We start from the raw sequence: 8,144 nt of genomic DNA on the forward strand, positions 1-8,144 counted from the left end.
TAATTTGAGGGAACATTCAGACTAGTATCCAGAGCTCTCCAAAGCCATCTGGAAGACAGAAGGTCTTTAAGCTTATACTATACCATCTGAAATGCTTGTTTTCCAGTTAGCCTTTAGGACCAGCTGAAATGCTACCTTCCTTGCAAACTCCTCCAATTTGCTTAGTTAGAAATGGGTCTCCACCCGTATGTCCCCATAGCATTCTATGTCTTAGTGACACCAGCCCCATTCTGCCTTTTTTGTGTGTTCCAGTGTTATGTAATAAATCACCCCAAATTAATGGCTTAAAATACCCACTATTTTATTATTTCTCATCATTTTGTTGGTCAAGAATTTGAATAGGATTTAGCTGGGGGATTGTTCTCCATCTGTTATTGACTGAAGTCACTTGATGGTATTAGCTGGTCTGGTTTTGAAGGTGGAAGACAATGTCACTCACCTGTGTGGTGCACTGGAGGGGTTCCTATTGTCTCTTCTCTGCCTTTTTGGGTTCTCTTCTCCCTTACCTCTTGGCTTCATGCCTTAAAAAATACCCTTCCTTTTATTTGAGAAGAGTTTCTGGAGGGAGCATGTGTTCAATCTAGTATTTTTACCTGGAAATCCCCCAAACCTAAGTTTACAAAGCACTTTCACATTCAGTTTCTATAGTCTCTTTACAAGAACCTTTTGAGTATATCCCTTCATCTTTTAAGGAAGGAAAACTTAAAACAGACAAGGTAAGTGTTTTGGTATTGAAACTTTTTTGGTTTCAAGGAAAAGAAACTCAAGTCAGTGAAAGTAAATATCACGTGTCCATTTTCTTTAAATATCCTCATCAGCCTCCCAGTCTATACTTATGGTTTTGAAGATTGCTCTAGGTACATCATCTAGATTCATCTGATTTCTGGAGCTGGGGTATTCATTAGAGTTCCCAGATAAAATAGAAGATGCCCAGTTAAATTTGATCTTCAGGTATACAACACATCCTTTTTAAATAAGGACATGTTTCAAATATTTCATGGAATACTCCTACTAAAATTAATTATTGTTAATTATTGGGGTGCCTGGGTGGCTCAGTCGGTTAATCATCTGACTTTGGCTCAGGTCATGATCTTGCAGTTTGTGAGTTTGAGCCCAGCGTCGGTCTCTGTGTTGACAGCTTGGGGCCTGGAGTGTGCTTCAGATTCTGTGTCTCCCTCTCTCTCTGCCCCTACCCTGCTCATTCTCTGTCTCTGTCTCTGTCTCTGTCTCTATCTCTGTCTCTCTGTCTCTTTCTCAAAACTAAATTTAAAAACATTAAAATTTTTTAAAAAAATTAATTTATCTAAAATTCAAATGTATCTGGGCATTCAGTATTTTTATTGCTAAATCTGGCAACTCTAGTCTGCTTAGGTCAGCACAGGGTCTATTCATATGAAGACTGGTTGGATTTTATAAGAAAAATAAAACACCTTCTGGTGCTTGGGTGTTGACTATTTATAAACCTGGAACCATTCTTCAACAAAATCTATTTCCTTTTTAACTTTTTACCTTTATCTTGTTCCCTAACCACATGTAAACTGGATTGAGTAATTTTCAAATTATTTTCCAGCGACACTGTCATTGCCATGCATTGCAATAAAAATGATAGCTCTCATAGCTGTCATTTATTGGGTTTTTACTGTATGTTAGGCATATTACTAAATGCTTTATATGTATTTCCTCACTTAATTCTTACACTAACAGTAGATAATATTAATATCACCTTATTTTAGAGGAGTGGGGGTGGGGGCTGAGGGTCATAAAGCTTAAATGATTTGCCTGACTAGTTAGTAAGTGGTGTAAGGGGCAGTGGAATAGTAGTGCCCCATCTTTTTCCTGAGAGCAGTCTTGAAAAAAAAAAGAAAGAAAGAAGGAGAGCCTGTGAATTAGTCTTTTGCATCTTACTGTGAATGTATTGGTAAGTTTTCTTTTCAGGGACTTTGAAATTTTATTTTGTTTTGGCTATGAAAAGAATCCAGATCTCTAAGCTTATGGTCTCTTGTGCCATCACGGCACTATACCAACTCTCCTCTCTTAGTTGCTCATCTTTGCAGGCTTGTTGGACAAATTCAAATTCCAAAATAGAAGAGAAGAAGCAAGCCCAAAAGACATTGACTTGTACTTCATTCTCCCACAGAACAATGCTGGGTGGTTCTATTCTGCAGGACTAAGCCTGCAGACTCACTATATTCATTGTTCAAGGCAATTGATTCACCCTTGAGAAAGCAGGCTGGTAACTGAAGTTTGTTTACACAGTGACTCAGCCTCAGCCCAGAGTTAGGTAATAGATCTTTATTAACTTTACTTTCTTAGAGAAAGAACCGACTAAGTTCTAGATGTGGAATGATTGCAGCATTTGGAGGTCCCTATAAAAACTTCAGATTTTGTCACTCAGCATTTTTAAAGATCCCTAGTATGACTTTTTTTTCTCATTTTAGTCTTTCATTACTAAAAGAAAAGAGATGCAGCTTTCCTTTTTTACTGAAATTTATCACCAATATCCTCTGGGTCTAGAGTCAGTGTGTGTGTGTGTGTGTGTGTGTGTGTGTGTGTGTATGTCCTCTAATAGGGCCTACTATGTGAAAATATTTTGCTAGACACATCCTTTCCCCAGGTTTTTTTTCAATTAAAAAAAATTTTAACATTTATTTACTTTTGAGAGAGACAGAGAGAGAAAGAGAAAGAGACAGAGCACAAGCAGGGGAGGGGCAGAGAGAGGGAGACACAGAATCTGAAGCAGGCTCCAGGATCCGAGCTGTCAGTACAGAGCCCCACATGGGGCTCAAACTCATGAACTGTGAGATCATGACCTGTGCTGAAGTCGGATGCGTAACCAACTAAGTCACCCAGGTGCACTGAGGTGTTTTTCTTTTTTTTAATTTTTGGATATGTTTTTATTTATTTATTTATTTATTTATTTATTTATTTTTACATTTATTTATTTTTTTGAGAGATGGAAAGAGACAGCATGAGCAGGGGAGGGGCTGAGAGAGAGGGAGACACAGAATCCGAAGCAGGCTCCAGGCTCCGCGCTGTCAGCACAGAGCCCGATGCGGGGCTCAAACCCACGACCCATGAGATCATGACCTGAGCCGAAGTCAGACGCTTAACTGACTGAGCCACCCAGGCGCCCCTATTCATTTATTTTTAAGTAATCTCTACACCCAGTGTGGGGCTTGAACTCATGACCCTGAGATCAAGAGTTGCATGCTCTACTGAATGAGCCAGCCAAGCATACCTCCTCCACTCTTAACAAACATTTATTCTACAATTTGAGATTGTAATTGAAAATGGAGTAGTAGAAGAGGCTGAGAGGTCTTTAAACAAAAGGACATTTAACTATATCCAGATGGGTGGGGAACTGGGCCTCTTTATAATGGGCATGCTATATCTCTTTGTGTTGAATAACCATAGCTAATCTGAATATGTCTCTGCTTTGGGAGACAGGCTGCTGGAAAGACTAAGGATTGTTCAGGCCCTGGCACTAGTCAGCTGTGTGACTTTGAGCAATTCATGTAACATCACTGGATTTCAGTTTCTCATTTCCAAAGGAAAAGATTTGGGTTAGTTCACTGTTTCTCAAACTTCAGTTTCCACATGTTCTTTTTCATTTTTTTCATATGTCATTACACCTATACTACTATTGAGCTAACATTTATAAAATGGCTCTTTTTTTCTTTTAACTGAGATTAAAATATGAGGGATGAAGATAACACTAAAATATTAAAAAATATAAAGAGAGAAGTAGGTAGGAGAAAATAGAGGAAAAGAGTTTTCCAGAACAGGTGAGGGGAAGACAGCTGGGCTTTCTGTAAGTTCTTAGGAAAAGAAGTTTGGGCTCAGAGATGAAGGGGATGGAATCTAGGGAATAGGGGGAACATCAAACTAAAGAGTGTTCTAAATTAAAGAGATATCAGTAGGGACTTAAGAAAGAGGAATTTTGGAGAAGGAGGGCTATTGCCCGCCCGCCCATGTTAAAGCATGCTATACTTTCCCTCAGCTACTTTTCCTAAATGCCATCCTGCTGGAACACCGGGCCACAGCCATGCCTCCTTCAGGCTTATTGACCTGTAACCTATCTGATCTGATCTTCCTTTCCTTAGGGAAGACGGTGGCTGAGGGAAAGTGCAGCCTGGGAGTTGAGGCCCAGGAGGGAAAGGTTAAGGGGAACTCAGAGGTGAGAGCCAAGGATGCATGAGGTTGAGGAAGAGTCAGAGACATTCCGTATTGCTCAAGAATACATAGTTGGATTTGAACCCAGAGTTTTAGAATAAATCTGGGCTTTAAGGTGTGCTTCCAGTTCTACTGTTCTATTCTACCTCTCTCTGCCTCCAACTTTTGCTACTCACTGAAGGGGAAAAAAAATTCTTAATGAGAAAGTCAATTTGTAGGCTCCATGTTCCGTGCCATTCAGTTTATAAACTTCCAAAGCAAAAATTCGCAAATCAAAAGATTGCCTATCTTTATTTTTGGCAGTTTTCCTCATCACAGTTATTTCTTGTAACCTAGTCCTTTTTTCATTATGCTCTTACATTCAAAAGACAAGAGAGAAGGTTGGGAGAATTAAAGAATAACTAAAATGGAACTTGACCTTGTGTGGTAGAATGTGCTCAGGTCTTGGAGTTAGAAGGCATGGATTTCAGTTTTGGTACTATCACTTGCTATGCCATGGTTAAGTTATTTAAATTCTCCAAGTCTCAGTTTCTTCCAGTGTGCAATAATACTGATAATAATACCACCTTATGATGTTAAAAAGAAGGAAAAGATAAGATGTCTGTGGGAGCATTTTATTTTTTAAATTTTTTATTAATTTTTTTTTACATTTTATTATTTATTTTTGAGAGGCAGAGCACGAGCGGGGGAGGGGCAGAGAGAGAAGGAGACAGAGTCTCAATCAGGCTTCAGGTTCTGAGCAAGCATTCAGCACAGAGTCCGATGTGGGGCTCAAATCCACAGACCGTGAGATCATGACTTGAGCCGAAGTCGGACACTTAACCTACTGAGCTACCCAGGCATCCCTGTGGGAGCATTTTGTTAAGAGCAGGGCAATTGTAGATAGAAATCCATGTTATATTGGACATTGAAATGACTAATTAGGTCTTTCTCCAAGAGCAAAACAGGTTTTTGGTATTCATTGTATTTGCTTGGTCAATGCCTGCCATTACACTGTTGGTTTGAAATATAGATCTAGTTTGTATATCTCTCCTTAATAAATGAATGCAAAGATTGCCAAATATTTACTCATTTTGCACTGTGTGGATATAGCCCAAGTTAGGAGAATTTAATATGATAAAAGCTGTTTCATAGGTACTACTTAATCAGTAAAGAAAGTTTTCAGTCTGTGTCTTCTAATATCTCACCAATATTCAACTGAATCTGCTGCTATCGAAACTACTAATTAATTAAAAATATTTATGGAGTGTTTACTCTTGGTAGAGCGTTTTTATGACATTGAACATGCAGTTGCCAGAGGTGAGGGCAACTGTCCACAGCCATGCAGTACAGCCCAAGGTACATCATTCCTAGGGGCTTGGGATGGCATAGTCCTGCTTGAAGATATGCAATGTGGTGGCCTTTTGGAATTGAAATATATGTTTTCTGGTTTAGCAATTAAAGTATGAAAAATTTTCAAGTTGTGCCCTACAGGGCTTTTGCAAACAATCATAATTTGTATTTGGAAGTTTACTCAAGGGAAATTCAAACATTTCAGCCCAGAATTATCTAGTTGGGGTTTTGTAGCCTGATATGAAATTCAAGAAGGAATTGAAAAGCAATGCTTTGTTTCACATTCATCAGACCTCTCATTTCATCAATCAGTAGAGAGTTTTACCTTAAAAGAGCTTAGAAAAATGAAACAAAAATGATTGCATAAATTTTCTCAGAATTCTAGATGTAAGTAGGATATGATTACTCTCTTTTCCAGGCAGGGCAAGAAGCCAGACATATTTCTAAAAACTTCAAAACTGCAGCATCAAATTCTGACATCTTTAACATGTAAATTATTGACAGGTTGGTGTATTATTTGCGATTAAGAAAAAAAAAAGGACTTATATTAAGTAATATAGGCAAATAATTGCAATTTTGTTTTTTTAAGGTAATTAGCCATCACTCAAATATTTCAGATATAAACCTAACTAGGGTTGCAATTAATTATATCTACCATGTTCTGATACAATATTTAATTATTTTACTGATTTTAAGTTATATTTCTTTTCCTTGTTGAAAAACAGTGAGTGACTTGGAGTTTTAAAATCAGCTTAAATAAAGAGGGACAACATTGGATATGAAAAAACCACTGCCTTATAAATAATAGTTTAAGAGTTAAATCATGCAGGAGCGTCTGGGTGGCTCAGTTGGTTGACAGCCTGACTTGATTTTGGCTCAGGTCATGATCTCACGGTCTTGGGATTGAGCCTGGTGTTGGGCTCTGCACTGAGAGCATGGAGCTTGCTTGGTATTCTCTCTACCCTCTCTCTGCCTCTGCCCCATTCCTGGTCATGCACATGCGTGCATTCTCTTTCTCAAAAAACAAAAACAAAACAAAACAAAGCAAAAAACAACAACAATAACAACAACAACAAAAACCCCAAAAGAATCAAATCATGCAGTGGCAATTTAGCAATTGAATTAAATTAATCAATGGAAAGACGTAGAAATATTTTTGATGAGTGATTTATTTGATCTTAATTGGAAACTTTTCAAAGAACTGGAAGAGTATAGAAGGGAGTTTTGGAAAAAATAATGACTGAGGATGAAAGAAAAAAAAAAGAAACAAAATAAAAAAAACAAAGCCCACATTGGATTATCCTGCTGGCCTCACTTCATCTCTGTGTGTATGAAAAGTGGGGTTGGAAGGGCAAGGTCAATTTGGTAATATTTGATTCACCAGGTCAACCACAAGTCATCAGCACAACTGAAGAGTAGGAAACCTCGAAGTTTTCTCTTTTAATCTACACAGTATCAGATTACTGTTTGGAAGAATCTTTGCTGTGTGATGGGGCAACCAGTCTACTTCCTATAGCTTAAGCTGTTATCTGGTGATCTGAGCCATATAGACCATTAGAATTGGATTATGATTAGCAGGTAAGAATTTCCCAGGGTGGTGGGTTCACTCTTATAGGAAAAGTACAAATTAACATAGTTTTTTCACAAGATGTTGTTCATAGATTGGTTGCTTTTAAACATTTCTGACCTTGTATAACCACTGTAGTCAAACATTAAATACAGTCATTATAGGTAATGAAGCTGTTTTTTAAATTATTTAAGAAAGGATACTTGTATAATAAAGTAATTATTATTGCATTAAAAAACCACTCTCTTATCCTATTATTTTAACAACTCTGGAATAGCACTGGAAAAGACCTTGGCGGTAAAGTCAACTTCTTTTTGACTGATAAGGAAAGCAAAGTGTGTGGAGGCCTGGTTTCCCTAGGTTACCTAGAATGGTAATCAAAACCCACTTCTCCTCTTTTGAAATTGGCTTCAGAAACACAAAGAAAACCACTCATTATGGTAGAAACATAATTTTCAACCAAAATGAAATAACACATTTTTTAAAGTTTACTTATGTATTTTGAGAGAGAGAGAGAGAGAGCACATATGAACAGGTGGGGGAGGGCCAGAGAGAGAGAGGGAGAGGGAGAATCCATGCAAATAGCGCGGAACCTGCTTGGGGCTCGAACTCATGAACTGTGAGATCATGACCTGCACCAGAATCAAGAGTCTGATGCTTAACAGACTGAGCCACCTTGGCACCCAATGCATTTTAATTAACCCTTCACTCATAAGACTTGGTTCCAAATTATTTGAGACTTAAATTATTATTATGGAAAAATTTAAATGTATATAGAAATAGAAAAACCTAATGAACCCTAATTTATCTAACATCTGATTTCCATATTATAAAACATTTTGTTAACCGTATTTTATTTCCCATTCCTATTACTACTGCTACTACATTAGTGGAGTTTTTTGGGTTTTTTTTTGTTTTTTGTTTTTTTTTTGCTGGGATATTATCCTTTAAAGCAAATCCCAAATATCATGTCATCTAACTTGAGTTGCTAGTTATTTCTTCAATCGTGATATAAAGACATTTTTTAACATAATCACAATGCCATTATCGTACCTAACAAAATTAACAATTT

Source organism: Panthera tigris, chromosome A1, assembly GCF_018350195.1.
Source record: "Panthera tigris isolate Pti1 chromosome A1, P.tigris_Pti1_mat1.1, whole genome shotgun sequence".
Classification (NCBI taxonomy): domain Eukaryota; kingdom Metazoa; phylum Chordata; class Mammalia; order Carnivora; family Felidae; genus Panthera; species Panthera tigris.